Consider the following 14,073-nt stretch of genomic DNA (forward strand, 5'->3'; position numbering starts at 1 on the left):
TGGAGTGTTTCAAATGACCCTCATATGTGTCGAGTGCTCTCTTGTGTGTGTGTGTGTGTGAGTGTACTGTGACACTTACTCTAGTTATTACATTGCTAGGACTAGATCTTTGAGCGGACCTGACACGGTCTAAAGTCTGACTGATGAGGCTGAAGTGTGCGTCTATCTAAAGCCTTTCTCTATCCTTGCGCCCTGGTCAAGTGGGCTTAATGGGATATTGATGGCCGCGTGGACAGTTTTGTTGTCCGCTGGTGTTCTAATCGTGTCTGGCCGGTCTCAGATGACTTGGATAGTTGCTCCTATAGTCTGCAGTAGAACTAGGGTTAGGGATTCAGTGATTGGGGATAAATGTATTTATACAAACTTGGTCCAGTCACGGGAGACGCTATGACCACGAAGACATACACTGCGTGTTAACAGATACATTTTAATTAATATCAGTGTAGTACATCCTTTTCGGCCGAGGGCCATATAAATCTCCTACACGCTTATCAAGGACCGATTCACCGCAGATAACATGGTTGTGTATTATGGAGCAGAATCTTTGCGGCTCTTTACTGTGGACAGAAGTATCGAGAGACCGGATAGTACCAAGTTACGTGACGTAGTTTTACTTTCTGAACGCATCTACAACTAGAACATGGTGGCTGACTAAGACTGCTTTATTGATCCTTTTGAAAATTTGTTGTGATAACTAGAATTCTTTTCTCATATACAGACAACACAACAGAACCATACACATAAATAGAGCAGACACAACACAAAGAGTTTATTCAGCGACTACACACAGGCATCTTCGTCCTTTTCATGTTTCCTGATCGGAGGGTGGCGTTGATAAAGTCTGACCGAGTAAGGTACGAACAAGTTTTTGTACCGCTCAGTTCTTGTCGTGATTGACAGAAGTCGCCTACTTCGCGATGACTTGACGTAGTTATGATGGAGCGGGTGGCTGTTGTCTTCCAAGATTTTTGCGATTTTTCTTATGTACACTAATAAAAGAATTCCCTCATTCCATTGTGGCGATTAGTTCCAGATTGTATCGACCTGCTCTCGTGTTTAGCAGACTGAAAATGTAGACTTTTTTCCCCTATGTTTATCTATTGACTATTCAGCTAATAATACGTAATACTAATTGCAGTAACAGATTCAATCACCCAAGACAATTGTTCAATAACCAGAGCACCTGGAACCTTTTCAATATTTTCCTGATTTTAAGTAACTTTTTAAAGTTACTTAGCCTCTCGGTCACACATATCTCACCATTTTTGTCCGAGAGGTTTAGTACGCTTGAGCTAGGCTTGGCTACCTATCAAGGGGGATGATGTTCGACACCCGACTCGAGCAGAAAACCTTCTCCCAGATACCCCCTCCCTCCACTGGTCCACAAAACAGATTGGACCATAGCGCTCTGAGCATGCTGTAAGGATGAAAGTTTAAACTATATAAAATCTATTTAACAAAACAAACAAACTTGTAAATGAAGTTTTGGTTTAAAAGGATCGAGAGAGACCTAGATCTATTTCTCCCATTCTACACTCGCGTGTTATATAGCTATTGCATTTAGCATCTATCTGTTCGAGTGCACGTCAAGAGATACTTTGAATACTGCTTGCAAATAAAGTCGTTTAGCCCACTTTAAACTCATATACTTTGATTTCAATATTAAAACATATATCGCGATGTATTTATCTAGTCATTAAACGTTATAGACTTTATACACAAACATAAACATGCAAATATTTTATTTGTACTAATTAGAAGGATTAGACATAATTTGTTCCACAGAAGGAGCTCATCATATTCTTCCCCTGACATGTGTTTTTGTGTTTAAACTCGATTCTGTAGCTTTTGGCTCTTTAGAGCAATGAATTCTAGCTAGATAGAAATGCCAGGTCACAGCATTGAATTTGGAGTCACGTGTGTCTGTCGAGTGCGTGTAGTTGAGGGATCATATTGTGAATGAGTAGTTGTAAACACGTGTGTCAAACCGTGAGTCACCATCTTGTTTCTGTAACCCCGACCCCCTTTCTACTTGCTGACCTGACAATTTGCGGCCACTTCACGCATACAACTAACCCGTGACAGTTTTTAAGTAGCAGGACAGTCGACCTCTGCGATACGCTTCTCACGGAATGTGTCAGTGTGAATTCATGTGGACTAAATGTTTCTCTGGGTACTGTTTTTTTTAGTTGGTCAGTTCTCTCTTATTAGGCTCGAGGAGTGGATAGACTTTTAAGTGTAGATGCATTATTTATTAGTTGTTTTGAAGGCTAGAAGTGGCGAATTATTTATTCAAGTGTGTGTGTTTTTTTAATTGCAAAATTCACGAGGAAACTTAATACTTGCATGTTGTTTTCTATCTATCTATCTATCTATCTATCTATCTATCTATCTATCTATCTATCTATCTATCTATCTATCTATCTGTCTGTCTGTCTGTCTGTCTGTCTGTCTGTCTGTCTGTCTGTCTGTCTGTCTGTCTGTCTGTCTGTCTGTCTGTCTGTCTGTCTGTCTGTCTGTCCGTCCGTCCGTCCGTCCGTCCGTCCGTCCGTCCGTCCGTCCGTGCGCCCGCCCGACTGTCTCTATTATCGACCATGACTCTATCTACCTACCGATCTATCTATCTATTGTTTACAGAATGCTTGAACAAGAAATCTAACACTATTTTAAAGAGGGAATAACACACAGGGGAGTGCAGAAAAAAAATCTACTTTAATCGATTCCCCCTTCCCCTCACTCCCTAATTCAGTAGAAATCTGATACTCCTAGTAGCGCTAAAACAAAGCTACACTAGACTTGGCAATGTTAAGCTAGAATGATAGAATCTAACTGTACTACGAACTTTGACCTTTAGTCTTGCGTAGTTTACTAGCCGACATTTTCAGTGTGTGTGTTTGAGTAAGAGATAAAAGGTCACGCGAGATCTCCCACTGGGATCTCCCTTGTGTACCCTTGGTGCCAGACCCAGGAGGTGGACAGGTCGAAATGATGGTTTAATGACCAGACTTGGCGTTATGGACGTCATGTGGACAGAGTGGAACGTGTTTTCTCACGCTTAGCTCGGGCAGACGCATGTTGATGTACATTTTGAAGTAGTCGACATCATCGCTATTGTCACTTCTTGAATTCCTTGCAGGACCGCGACTAAAACTTGAGATGTATTTAGTCATCATAGTATTCAAGGAACAGTGTAGGTCAAGGACTCACGTGTGAAAGGTCATTGCAGTAAGAAAAGTTGGTTTGATAGCATATTTTTATGACCAAGAAGTACGAACCATGTTTTAATCAATAATTATAAAAAAAAAGTAAAGTTCCTTTTGTCTTTCAGAGAAACGATCTGTAGGTTATCTGCCACTGTGGCCCACGGTTAATGAGGGTGTCATGTGGCCAACACAATGACCAACGGCTTTTAATTTTCCCCAACTAAGGTCAGGTACCCATTAGCGCTGGATGAACTCAGAGGCGCTCTAAAGATTAAAAATCTCAGTCTTCACCAGGATTCAAACTCGTGACCCTCGGTTAGTTTGCCAAGCGCTTTGCCACTCACCCACCGCGCCTCCAATTAATAATCATACTAGCTAATATCTTAAACTTATAGTGCACCTTTTGAATGACCGTAAGATCAGAGCCTCAGAGTTTCGCTTATAATAAATACAAGAATATCTAGAGTTGTCAGGGAACAAATACTAAAGTCCATTAGTTCAGCGTACAGTTATTGAACCATTTTCATTTAACCAATGTACTTCCCAGTGTACAGAACTTATTCTTTAGAAAGGTTATCCACCTCTACAGAATGTTCCTGTAAGTAGAAAGTACCTCTAGGGTACACAAGGCGAAAGTTGAGAGTCACTGCTTTCAAATCGTCCTTTTTGTTTCCAGATGACGTAACTTTAGCTTAGAAACATCCAAGAAAGTCGTCTTTGTTTTTGTTTAAAAATGTTTTTTTTTTTTTAAACTTCTCTTTGCCATATTAAACCGCTTCGTGTATGAAAATCTAGCTTCTTGTTTCCATGACAACCTTTTAAAACAAGTCTCCTCACCGGTCTGACGCTTTACGTGTGAGTGTTTGTTTAGCCCTACACATGGCTGAGCGTGAGACCAGGCCAGAGAGAAGGAGGACTACGTAAGAATAAGATGAGACTGAGCTTCTGTCTGTTAAAATATGTCTTGTCTTTCTCCCTGTCACGTGACCTCCACAATAAATCTTTGCTTATTGGAATGACCAGCAACAAACTGACTTGGGGCACTAGGTCTGACATTTATCTTTTCAGACTTTTTTTTTTTTTTTTTGTAAAAACCATTTTCTGTTCTATGTTTTCGTTCTATTCGTATGGATACCGATTTCGTAACTGTGATACATTTGGCTGTTATGATTTTAATTCCACACCTGGAACACTCTGATGAGTATATCTTAGTCTTATTTGTTCTACTGTTTCTTACTTCGTATCCACAAGATGGATGTACAGTTACTTTTAGTGTATACATTATAGTTGTATGTTTAATATTTATCATGTAATTGGCTCTCAACACCCACCCACTACTTGATAGGTTATACCCACAAGTGTTGTATCATTGTACTTTATATTCAACTAGTTTTCAAAGGTTCTCCAAAAATCTTTCTTTCTTCTTGTAACGTATTCTAACTCATAGATTTATACTGTTTAGCTGTTAGAGATATTCACTGAATCTGAAAGTAAATACCGACTCATGACAGGGACTGGGGCAACGCTCGCTGTGTCTGGCATGGATAGTTAGGTGAACAGAAATACAATCTTGATTGTCCTACAACAGGTGTCCCTTAAGTGGAAACGTATTGGCCCAGATAGACTTGCGGAATACATTGAACAGAGTTCTGGAAGATAAGCTTGTATCTTTTCCTACTGTATCTCTTGGGCCCCAATTCAACTCTTCCCCTTCATACACACACATATTCCCCCACACACATATCCCCACACATATCCCCACACACATATCCCCACACACACGTATCACACACACACATATCCCCCACACATATCCCCCACGCATATATCCCCCCACACATATCCCCACACACACATATCCCCCACTCACATATCCCCACACACACATATATTAAGAGCCAAACTTAGAGCTGGGTAGCACAAAGTATACATAGAGGAACACAGGGCCGCAATAATACTTTCACCATTGGACCCTGTTTACGCAATCCCCCCCCCCCCTTTTCAGTTGGGTCCCTGTTCATCATGCAGACTTTGCTTCTTGATCTACCAATCTCCTCTGCTTTGGTCTTCCAGCCTTTCTCTTCCCGTGGGGTTCCATTCCAGAGCCAGTTTTGCAGTATTTTTTTTATTGGTCTTTATTCTATGTCCAATCCTGCCCCTTGTGTGTCTTTTGACTTGTTGCTCAATTGGCTTCTGCTTGGTTAATATACAGCTTAAGATGTGTTATCCTATTGAAAAAGTAAATCTCCCGCTTTCAGAGCACGTAGTCTATCGGACTGATGCAAAGTCTGTTTCTTTGGCCAACGGTAATGAGGGTGTCAAATGGTCAGCACAACGACCAATCGACTTAATTTCCTCAACTAATATCATACACCCATTAGTAAAGGTCATCCTAAAAAAACTAAAGTTCTAGATCATTCTTTCCTCGGGAACCATGCGCCACCGCGGCCACCATGCGCCACTGTTTCGCATAGAACACTGCTTTATATAGTTTAGATAATTCTTTAGATAAAAAAATATTGTCTAAACACAAATCTACACACATCTTACACAGACTGAACACACATCTTAAAAACTTATTAAAACTTAAGCTTATTCAAGAGCAACCTTGTTTAGACAATGAGACCATTGTGTATGGAGCTTGTACACGATGGCATGCATTTACCCCCCCCCCCCTTTTTCACCCAATCCCTTTTAAACGAAACCATGATTATGGAAAGTTTATTTTGCAAATAAAGACTTTGGCTTTAGTCCTCAAACAACCAGTAGACCGTCTTAGAACTCCTGTAACTTATAGTTCTACTACTATTTTTTTTAAGTGAACACAGAATTTCTCTGCGTTTTTTGTAAAGTATCTCTAGATTACAATGTTTCCTTTCTCAATTTCCCATTCATACATCAAGATACACCCCTACACACGCAAAGCTAACTTGTCTTCATTTTTCGAGCGCACCCAGCTAGTGTGCTTAGTACCCCAAGGGGCTCAAGTACTTCATATTGTGATACATTGCACGTGCTAGAAAAACGTTTACAGACGTGAACATGTCTGACGGGCTCAAGAATATTCTGGAAATTCGAGTTACTATCATACCAAGTCAATGACTTGAACATTCAAAAATATTATGCTTCAGCCTTGAATACCTTAAGTTCCATCACTCAGTAACCAAACCCACATTGATTGCGCCCATTCTGTATGGGACCTCATTTTTTTGTATACTGAAACATTAACAGTGACTGAACAGCCTATTAGCTTTCATTGATAAAAAAAATATATCCATAATGCTTTTAAAGTTGAATTCAATATTTTAATAACTTACAATTTATAAGAACTTTTTGGACTGTAAGGGGTGGGGGGGGGGGACTTACAGACAGCAACAGATGAAGAAAAGAAAATTTACAGCTAGAAAACAACAACTTGGATATTACTGGCAATTGTGGACACCTTCGTTCCTTTTGTTTTTAAGTTCTTTTAAGTGAGATTGTCTACATCTCTGTAAAAGTTTGTGTATATTTGCATTTGGAGTTCTATTTCAACTTGTCATTTAAATAACATTTCCCCCCAAAAAAAATTGAGACTGGGCTAGATATGGTCTCAGGTTCTCAACAGCAAACGTATTATGGGGTCACCACTATTATTGCATGACCACAGATCACAATAACCCTCAAGCCTTAATTGATGCCAGGCACCAGACTCTTAGTTTGTGAGGGTGGAAAGCACGATGACCTGCTCCCCCCTTTACGTTGTTTGTACAGCTCACACCTGGGGATGGGGGTGGGGGGGGTTAACATCAGCTTCCTTTGACTAAATAGGTGAGTTATATATTCACGTTGAGTCGCTCCTGTCTGTGTGTGACCTTGACACAGGAGATACTAGGAAAAAATGACTCATGATGTTGAAGTAAGACCAACATTATTTTCGTCTTTAAAAAAAATAAATTGAGAAAATAAACCTGTTTTTTGGAACCAGTTATACACAAGACGCATTATTGTCGATTGTTTTAGGAAGGTGTATAGTTGTATAGTGTACACATCGTCCTGGTGAAACAGTGTCGGCGCTTGGCTTTACAATGTGATGGTACTAAATGAAGGAAGAGGCTAACATTTGGTGTGTCCAAATCTCTGATATAGAAATTTTTTTTTTTATAAAAAAGGAAAAAATGTTTCAGTTCAGACTTAAATATGTTCGTTCTATCGCGTTGTCCCAGCTGTCAATTCTTTGTCACACTGGTAACTGACGTGATCACAGCCGCGTCCCAGCTGTCACTTCTTGGTCACACTCGTAACAGCCGTGATCACAGCCGTGTCCCAGCTGTCAATTCTTTGTTACACTCGTAGCTGCCTTGATCACAGCCGTGTCCCAGCTGTCAGTTCTTTGTTACACTTGTAACAGCCGTGATCACATCCACGTCCCAGCTGTCAATTCTTTGTCACACTTGTAACAGCTGTGATCACAGCCGCGTTCCAGCTGTCAATTCTTTGTCACACTCGTAACTGCCGTGATCACAGCCGCGTCCCAGCTGTCAAGTCTTTGTCACACTCGTAACAGCCGTGAACACAGCCGCGTCCCAGCTGTCAATTCTTTGTTACACTCGTAACAGCTGAGATCACAGCCGTGATTCCTGAGTCTTGGCACGTGTCTGTGAAGGGGGGGGGGGGGCAAGAATAAGACGATGAATGAATATTTTTCCATATACCGGTACCTATGTAGTTTACCATTCCTGTCGTCTGCTGATTTTTTTGTTGTGTGTATGTGTGTGTGTGTTTGTGTGTGTGTGCATGGAAAAAAAAAAAGGGGTGGGGGAGATCGATACGTATTCGGCGATCATCTCAATTTGTACTCTACGAACCCCACTCAGGGATTAGGACAGGAGACTTTCTAACTTACATTTTTTTTTTATGAAATATTTTTGTTTATAGAGTTCACGTTTAAACAAATCGTTGTTTGTTTTTTTTACTTTGACCTATCTCTAAGTCTTTGGGACCGTTGAGGCACCATGCAAGATTTGTCATTCTCCATTCCTATCTGTCTTTTGCCTTAGATAGAGCCTCTTTCAATGGCAGGCCCGTCCATTCTTTTATGTTGTCTTCCCATCGCTTTCTGTCTCTGCCTCTTCTTCTTTTTCCTGGTGCTGTTCCCTAAATGAAGGTCTTTGCGAGCCCCGAAGACCTTGTAATATTGCTATGATGTTTTAGTAATAGTACGGAATACGAAACGAAATGACATGTTTTCAAATGGTAAGTAAGTAATTTAGTGTTCCCTTTATTTCGCCATTACCAAAAGATAATAAATACCTGGTGCAAGTTTACGATTTTTTTTATGCACTGATTTGTAATCATATTTGTTTCCTCTTGAAAACATCTTCACATTTTTCATGTTTTTCCCCCCTTTTCTATTTAGATTTCCAATTACTTGCCTCGTATGGCGCAATCTTTGAAAACAAATTTCTGTAATTAATGCCCCTGAAGGGAGGGATATAATTATTTTCTAGAGAAGGGAGATAATTTAACAAGTCAGTTGCAGTTTTATCAATTTGAAGTCCCTGATTCTTTGAGCTTATTTTCATATAAGATGAAACAATAAAAACAAAAAAGATGTTCATTTTAATTACATTTGGATATCGCCAGAAAATTGATTTTCTGCTTATAATAAAGTAATAAGTTGAATGATAAGCTAAGTTTAGTAAATGAAAAATGTATGTGGTCTTTTGTATTGCACATACTTTATGCAAATGTAATACGAAAGTCCAAAAATGCATTAGATTTCACCAACGTGACTTGATACCCACTGTAATGGGGAATTGCCTACGTCAAGCAGGCCATAATGGGGATACTTATTTTAGGTGACCACTGAACAATGCCTGGCATAGCCTGTACTTGGAACTACTTGTCAATTTGTATGAAGTCCCTACAGATTAAATAGTCAATATAATGCTTGAATAATGAATTCTAAGATGAACTAAATTCAACTAACTATGTGATAGAAGAACAGATTGTATTTCTTAAAGACTCATGAAGAAATGCCGATCTATTTGTCAATGTCCAAACCACTTATTAAGATAACGACTTGAAAGGAAAGACTAATCTTGCTCGCAACAATAGAATGAAAAAACAATTTAAAATAGAAACAAAGCTTATACGAAGTGTATTTGTATCAATTAATTCAGTTAAGTCATGTAGTTAAATTTGTTATAGATCTAGACCGACCTTAAGAAATCTGTGCAATCTGTACAAGTTCTTTCTCTTGTTCCAGATACCAAACAAATAATTAATTACCAATAGTTAATTAACTAATTGTTTAATTTTTTAAAATTGATTTTTGTATAGTCAGGTAAAAGAAATAATTGTGCAAATTTTAAGCTTGATCCCAGATTCGATGTCGGAGAAATAACGTGTACAAATTTTTACCTGATAGACAGAGTGAGTTGATATATGCTTTGTCAAAATACGTAAAGCACTAAGCTGGCTCATAAAAACATTTTCTGATTGAGGTTTATAGTTTATGATAATGTTTACATTGGAAATGTAAAGAGACGCCAGAACTAGAAACTATACAATGTCCTCAGCAGTATGATAAGCACATTGAAGCCAACAGACTCGCTGACAGACTAGAGAACCGTCTTTCTTAAATTGGAAGACAATTTGAACCTAATAAAAGCACAAGGGGGGAGATTGGAATGAGCTGAGGATTGAGAAGAGAAATAACGGCCGGGAGGGGGGGGGGAGAGATCGATAATTGTCACTCTTCAAGCTCGATGCTCTCCTTTGAGAAATTATTTACTTTCTGGAGAACTTTAAGAAATTGTTTACTTTCTGGAGAACTTTAAGAAGTTATTTACTTTCTGGAGAACTTTAAGAAATTTTTTACTTTCTGGAGCACTTTAATAAATTGTTTACTTTCTGGAGAACTTTAATAAATTGTTTACTTTCTGGAGAACTTTAATAAATTGTTCACTTTCTGGAGAACTTTAAGAAGTTATTTACTTTCTGGAGAACTTTAAGAAATTACTTTCTGGAGAACTTTAAGAAGTTATTTACTTTCTGGAGAACTTTAAGAAATTACTTTCTGGAGAACTTGAAGTAATTATTTACTTTCTGGAGAACTAATAGACTATTGACCTGTTGGACGTGGCAACGAACTATTGGTCTCCACAGCCCACAGGTTGCAATGTAGCAAGTCAATGGTGAGGCCTTCAACAACGAATGGTCTCGTTCACACCTAGTGTAACTCTTTCCTGGTATCATTGTGCTCTGTATGTATGTAGAGTGGCTGCATCAGACCTAGTGTAACTCTTTCCTGGTATCATTGTGCTCTGTATGTATGTAGAGTGGCTGCATCAGACCTAGTGTAACTCTTTCCTGGTATCATTGTGCTCTGTATGTATGTAGAGTGGCTGCATCAGACCTTGTGTAACTCTTTCCTGGTATCATTGCGCTCTGTATGTATATAGAGTGGCTGCATCAGACCTAGTGTCACTCTGGGCCGGTATCATTGCGCTCTGTATGTATGTAGAGTGGCTGCATCAGACCTAGTGTCACTCTGGGCCGGTATCATTGCGCTCTGTATGTATGTAGAGTGGCTGCATCAGACCTAGTGTAACTCTTTCCTGGTATCATTGCGCTCTGTATTTATACGACTCAGCAATATTTCTTGCTTTTTATTCCACAAATGAATTGTTCACTGCACAGATTTTTCGTAGCCTTCAATTTTCTTTAATTTTCACCCAACAATAAATGCCAGGTTAATGTACATTTGTTCTTATCAATCGGAAAGTACCCCCCCCCCTTTTTTTTAGCTTACAAACAAAAACATAGGTCATGAATCATTAGAATTGACATTTTGCAAACTCCCTTAGTGTATCTCTACTGCCAGTGAGATATCGAAGATGTACTTGCCCCCCGGTCAAGAGGCTATTAGTGCGGTCCAGTTTATCCTTGAAGATAATGTTATCTGAGTATTGTGAATGTCAATAGACGTATCGTGGATGGAGGATAGAAGCTAATCTGTTAGGGGTTGTGTTCTCTTGTTTAAGACAGAACAGATGAAGTCATTGAAACAATTTCAGCGAAGTAAATACATATATAAAGAAAATGTCGGGTGCATGTTTTAATTATTTCTATTCATTAACACAACAAGACTACATTTCAACTAAACTATTATTGTTTCAGAATTAAATTCTAAAGTCAACATGTGTGTGGAATAACTTTGCCTTTCATAAATTTGGTTGCCGAAGAAGTTTGTCGACCATACAGAATCTCTTCAGTCATTTCTTTTCTTGTATTGTAACGTCTATTATTTATTTATCAGTAGTTAAAAGTTAGGCAATCAATCACTGAGTACCGGCACCTATTTTTTTACTTACAAGTTTATATATAAATATATACCAATTTCATTCTTTTTTCTCTCGTATTAAATGTAGATGTCGTCTGTTGGTAAAATGAAATCCTCTTGTTAGACTTGCTAATGAGACTCTGTTATGTCTAACTCCTGTCACACCTGTGAGCATGATGATTCATCGGCAGACGTCGATAATAAAATTAACATGTATACAGTTTGATATTGTTTAGTAAATTAGTTTATGTAATTTAGTATTAGTTTTAGCCCAGTGCTGAAATCGTGATTGCTCCTTCGTACTGTTTGTTTAATGTAGATCTACTAAGGACGTTATTTTTGGGACAATTGCTTTGCAGGTATTTGTTCATGCAGTGCAGAATAAAGAAAGTTTTGGACATCAGTTTACACGTAATTGTATACATTAATACAGCAAGTTTTCCTTGGGGTGCTTGTGGGCGTGTAACACAACTATCCACGTCTCTCTTGGTGTTTCTTTACTTCTGCTAACACGAATGTCTCTCAGAGCTTATTACTTGCACTGTTTCACAGTAGCCACAACTCACAAAACGTACTAAATAAAGACGGTCTTATCAGACGATATATTTATTGGATAAATATAACTTGACCAATCTCGCCATAAATCACATTGTACATTCAAGTAATCATATCACAAATATAGTTTCGACTTGACACTCAGACTTAACTCCTAAATCCTTACACTATACATAGTCTAGAGAAACAATGTCCACGTCCTTCCTTTTTAAAGGACCAGGTAACAACGGAGATTTTATCTTCGTGGTCAGTATTAGACCAATAGTTTTTCTGTGCAAGAGGCACAAGATAATCAAGGGACTACGAAATCACTTCATGTCACAGTGAGTCTCAAACGAGTCTGTGACAGGGCGTAATCTTTAACCTTTTCAAAAACTGACCGTTGTCAATATTTCAACTTTTTTTTTCATTCAATTATGTGCGATTTTGGAAAAACTTAATCTAAGCTAAAAAAATATTTTAATTTTTATTTTTTTAAATTGCTTTTATACAGGGCATTTCTCATGCTCTATGCGCTATGGCCCAATCTCTTTTGTGGGCCAATGGGGGAAGTGGATATCTGGGAGAAGGTTTCCTTGCTGCCTTTAGGCTCTCAGCAAACAATTGAACCATTCTATTTGTTTTACCACAAAGCACAAGTGCTACAAAAGGCAATCAAAGTTACAAATAATAACAATATACATTTTCATTGGGATTCGAACACAAGCCCACTTGTTAGTTAGCCATGACGTAGCCATGCGGTTTAATCCTCTCAGCCACACATTCCACGAATGCAATACTAATACTTACTTATTCACTTAGACTTACTTTGATTTATTTCGATCCTCCCTGTTATCCCCACAAAGATTGGTCACTAGCGACATCCACAGCCTCACTCAAGTTAGACAATTATGATCGCTGTAATTCCAAACAATAATAAAAAAAAGTTCCAATTTTCTTACTAGTATCATAGAAAAAGGCGAAACCAAAAAGAAACGTTGAAACTAAACGATAAACTAAGAAGAATGTTCTTTTTTTTGTTTTGTTTGATTATAAATTCATTGTGGGGATAGCGAGACTATTTCTTGAGTTTATCCCCCAGGAGAGCAGTAGGTCTTTTGTGCTTAACTCTCTCACAGAATACCAAGACTTTTGATTAGACTCTCCGGAACAAAAAGTCAATAGAGTGTGAGTGAGTACCTCTGTGTCGGCCTTGACATTGGCATTCACTCACACCCGCTGTCGTCGCCGCTAACGTTTTCCTTATGAAGTTTTGCGACACATTTTAATAATATATAAATCTGAAAGTCCTGCTCTTCTATAAATAGACAAAGGGAGAGCAATGGAAAACAATTTCATTCTTTTCTCCCCTTTAGTGACCTTCCCAAGTGTCTTCGGGTGAACAAACTAGTACAAAACATTATTATTTGCGATATATCTTTGAAATGCAGTTGATCAAATCAGAGTTTAATATCTTATGCACTCTAAAGGCGAATACAACAGCGTGTGGGCACTAACCCAATATGAATGTTCCAGAGCATACTTTAAAGTTTTGAGACGGGAAATATTCATTTGTACACTAAAGAACATATTTTTTTTACTGCAGGAACTCATTAACATTAGTTGTTTACGAAATATAAATAAATTTTCTTAAAGGAATTAATTTATAAATACATAAGAATGAATAAATATTTAATGTGAAGTTAACTTTAACAAAAAAACTTGAATCTGTTGTTGGCGGTCTTTAAGTTGTAGCACCCAACTGCCGGTAGACAACTAAAACGCTGTAGGGGTATTATCTCTTACTTATAAGACTTGGAATAACTTGAGTAACTTCTTTGTAAACAGAACTAAATATTACTTTTATTACAATATAGACTAATTCATCTTGAGATGAAATTATAATACTTATAATAGACTTTAGTAGTAATATAAAATAGTATTCCAAATTCACTACAATAACACGTCATTTTACTCTAGTAATCTGGAGTCGTCTTTCCTATCTAA

At 38.2% G+C, this 14,073-nt stretch overlaps 2 protein-coding genes across 18 annotated transcripts in view; both read left to right on the forward strand.

The window, feature by feature from the left end:
• Window positions 1-14,073, forward strand: part of LOC106073892 (abnormal spindle-like microcephaly-associated protein homolog) — a 122,446-nt gene that overhangs the window by 34,256 nt on the left and 74,117 nt on the right. The window lies entirely within an intron of this gene.
• Window positions 1-14,073, forward strand: part of LOC106073891 (dentin sialophosphoprotein-like) — a 46,365-nt gene that overhangs the window by 1,702 nt on the left and 30,590 nt on the right. Inside the window, exon 1 of one of the 5 annotated variants that reach the window (XM_013234559.2) lies at window positions 1,832-2,173. The exons of the other annotated variants lie outside the window; for them this stretch is intronic. The gene's annotated coding sequence lies outside the window, so the exon portion shown is untranslated. Of the gene's footprint in view, window positions 1-1,831; window positions 2,174-14,073 lie in introns of those variants that run through there. 5 annotated transcript variants of the gene reach the window in all.

The sequence above is a fragment of the Biomphalaria glabrata genome, chromosome 14 (genome assembly GCF_947242115.1).
Source record: "Biomphalaria glabrata chromosome 14, xgBioGlab47.1, whole genome shotgun sequence".
Lineage (NCBI taxonomy): Eukaryota > Metazoa > Mollusca > Gastropoda > Planorbidae > Biomphalaria > Biomphalaria glabrata.